This window comes from Nanorana parkeri, unplaced genomic scaffold (assembly GCF_000935625.1).
Source record: "Nanorana parkeri isolate BGI_ZX_2015 unplaced genomic scaffold, ASM93562v1 scaffold1954, whole genome shotgun sequence".
Taxonomy (NCBI): Eukaryota; Metazoa; Chordata; class Amphibia; order Anura; family Dicroglossidae; genus Nanorana; species Nanorana parkeri.
The window spans coordinates 8,934-12,630 of NW_017308222.1; the positions used below are offsets into that span (position 1 = coordinate 8,934).

The 3,697-nt window shown below is 50.6% G+C and overlaps 1 protein-coding gene across 2 annotated transcripts in view; it reads left to right on the forward strand.

The window, feature by feature from the left end:
- Nucleotides 1–1,511: 1,511 nt before the first annotated feature.
- Nucleotides 1,512–3,697, forward strand: part of LOC108800202 (phospholipase D2-like) — a 63,161-nt gene continuing 60,975 nt past the window's right edge. Inside the window, exon 1 of one of the 2 annotated variants that reach the window (XM_018572160.1) lies at nucleotides 1,512–1,622. The gene's annotated coding sequence lies outside the window, so the exon portion shown is untranslated. The remainder of the gene's footprint in view (nucleotides 1,623–3,697) is intronic. The other variant, XM_018572161.1, reaches the window with a different exon arrangement.

Genomic DNA, 3,697 nt, shown 5'->3' on the forward strand with positions numbered 1-3,697 from the left:
ACCCTCTGCCGTGTACTTACCTGACTCTACCCTCTGCTGTGTACTTACCTGACTCTGCCCTGTACTTACCTGACTCTACCCTCTGCCATGTACTTACCCGACTCTACCCTCTGCCCTGTACTTACCTGACTCTACCCTCTGCCATGTACTTACCCGACTCTACCCTCTGCCCTGTACTTACCTGACTCTACCCTCTGCCATGTACTTACCAGGTTCCACACTATGCTGTGTACTCAGCTGACTCTACCCTCTGCCATGTACTTACCTGACTACCCACTGCCATGTACTTACCTGACTCTACCCTCTGCCATGTACTTACCTGGCTCTACCCTCTGCCCTGTACTTACCTGACTCTACCCTTTGCCCTGTACTTACCTGACTCTACCCTCTGCCCTTTACTTACCTGACTCTACCCTATGCCATGTACTTACCTGGCTCTACCCTATGCCCTGTACTTACCTGGCTCTACCCTCTGCCCTGTACTTACCTGACTCTACCCTCTGCCCTGTACTTACCTGACTCTACCCTATGCCATGTACTTACCTGGCACTGCGTTCTGCATATTACTCCCTGCGCACACAGCTGTGTGGTCACGTGGGGAGCGCTATATCAGTATGTACACAATGTTTATTTGTCTAATGATATTTACTTTGATTCCGACTTTTCAAGTAGAGTTTCAATGGAAGTCACAGTGCCGGGCGTCACCTCTGCAATCACTTCACTGTCATTAGAACTTCAATGACTGTGTGTGTTATTATCAGTGCCGGGTTATAAAACCTGACGCGTGGTCGGCGCGGTGCGATCGCTGGCGGCGTATTCCCATTATCAATACACAATGGACACGATGCTGTGGTTGGTTATTGGATTTTGTAGAGTACATTGTATTATTCATTAATGGGCGGGAACATTACCAGCAGCATCGTCCAATCATCTTCATCTCACTCCGGCTGCAGATTAAATATTTAACAGTAAAATGAATTATACAAAGTTACCCATAATTCCCGTACATATGAGGACTGTGGTGTCCCTGTGTAATGGTGTACCAGTGTCTGTACTGTGTGTATACGGGTCACAATGTAGCGGTGTCTGTACTGTGTGTATACGGGTCACAATGTAGCGGTGTCTGTACTGTGTGTATACGGGTCACAATGTAGCGGTGTCTGTACTGTGTGTATACGGGTCACAATGTAGCGGTGTCTGTACTGTGTGTATACGGGTCACAATGTAGCGGTGTCTGTACTGTGTGTATACGGGTCACAATGTAGCGATGTCTGTACTGTGTGTATACGGGTCACAATGTAGCGGTGTCTGTACTGCGTGTATACGGGTCACAATGTAGCGGTGTCTGTACTGTGTGTATACGGTTCACAATGTAGCGGTGTCTGTACTGTGTGTATACGGGTCACAATGTAGCGGTCTCTGTCCTCCGCAGGTTAAGGTGGAGAGCTGTGTCTGTCCTCCCCCCTCCCATCCGGCTCTGGGCGTTGCTCTGTGCTCTGGGATGGGTGTACATGGGAGGGGTGCGGAGTGGGTGAGATCAGCCGTGCAGTTTCAGGATGGAGGAGCACTGATATGTCTGCTCGGTGCAGGAACAGCAGAGGGGACTACAGGTGACAATCCAGGTGCGTGGGGGGGTCTGTGCGCCTGGTACGGGGTCACCGGTGCAGGGCTAGCGAGGGGTGAGATGGGCGCAGCACTGCAGACTCATCGCTTGTCCCTCCACGTGACGGAATGTCTGTGCTTTGGGCACTGTGTGTGATCTGAATAGCAATTGCAGTAAATGGCGCAGTCTCCGCAGTCTCCATCACTGCACGCTGAGCTTTAAGGGGACTTCTTACAAGCAATACACCTGTGTGATTAGGCTCTGGTGGAAGCAGTCCCCCAATGCATGTGTTGCTGGCTTGCTCTTAAGGCAGCCAAGTCAGAGTCACTACACTAGTAGTATGGGCTGGCCACTGTGTGCTTCCATCAGAGCCCGAGCACACAGGTGTCTAGCGTTCACCGACCGTTCCATAGGGACAGTGACAACTACTATAGACTACTGGATGGCACTTGGTTTGCTAAAGTGCAGTTTATCCCCTTTTTCACACTAAATACTTCTCCGTGCTGCTGATCTCCTTCGGTCACTTCCTGTCTACATGCACTCCGGCGATGGCTGCTTGGCATATCTCAGGGCAGGTTTCCTGATGGTGACCACGTCTGTGTAATGATTGTGTGTAGAAACAGCCACTTGTCTCGCCATTGTAAGCTCACGTGACAGGGTGACTACTCCATAATTGGTAGACTTGGGCTGAGTGTTGTCACCCTATAACGGGAAGTTCTCTGGTGACAACAGTGGACCATGCCTGAGCCATGTGTGTTTTTATATGGTCACTTGTAGCCACCATAAGCAGTTGGGGGTGACAACACGGGACCAGAGTTGGGAGGCAAGGACAAAGGGGTGTCGCACTATAACAGGAAGTGCCTGAAAAATGACATCCGTGGCAGGATCACCGCAGATTTACAAAGACTGAAAATAACCCAAAACAAATAATAACAATGGCCAGAAATAAAATACAGGCAGTAAAAATTGTAGGGTTGCATCACGATGGAGATAGGCCAGTTACCTTGGTGGTCAGTGGTGAAGTGCTCCCTTACCTTGACGGTCAGTGTGGAAGTTCTCCCCTTATGTTGGTGGTCAGTGGTGAAGTGCTCCCTTACCTTGGTGGTCAGTGGTGAAGTTCTCCCCTTACGTTGGTGGTCAGTGGTGAAGTTCTCCCCTTACGTTGGTGGTCAGTGGTGAAGTTCTCCCCTTATGTTGGTGGTCAGTGGGGAAGTTCTCCTCTTACGTTGGTGGTCAGTGGGGAAGTTCTCCCCTTACGTTGGTGGTCAGTGGGGAAGTTCTCCCCTTACCTTGGTGGTCAGTGGGGAAGTTCTCCCCTTACCTTGGTGGTCAGTGGGGAAGTTCTCCCCTTACCTTGGTGGTCAGTGGGGAAGTTCTCCCCTTACGTTGGTGGTCAGTGGGGAAGTTCTCCCCTTACCTTGGTGGTCAGTGGGGAAGTTCTCCCCTTACCTTGGTGGTCAGTGGTGAAGTTCTCCCCTTACCTTGGTGGTCAGTGGGAATAAGGACCCTATTACATTTGTAGAATGCTCCTTGCATTTGTGGTCGGTGTTACAAAGGACCCTATTACACTGGTTGGAGAAGGACCACACTTGATTTTAATTGTTGGCCACCCTGCACAATCCAGGAGGTCAATGGAGGGAAAGGCCCCCTCGTGTTGATGGTCAATAGGAAAAAGGAGCATTACTCTGGTGGTCATTGGGAAGAATGCTCCTTATATTGGTGGTCAGTGGGAAGAGGGACCCTATGACACTGGTGGGTGTTGGGAAGAATTCTGCTTACGTTGGTGGTCATTGGGAAGAAGGCCCCCATACAGATAGCTATAAAGATGATTGGTGTCGGTTCTGACATATCTGAGAGGCAGAAACTGCTCGTTGCCAAAGGACCCTCCAGCAACCTCTGAAGGAACCCTAGTGGCCCACAGAACCCTGGCTGAGAAAAGCTGCTCCGCAGGGACACTTGTGGCTTGTGCCAGCCCGGGAGAAGCCGGGAAACCAGTACACGCAGACACCATCCAGTATGTATGTGTGTTCTGGAATGAGGACAGACCGGTCTCTGCATACTTTTCCTCTGGTGTGTGTACACAGAGTAGTGATG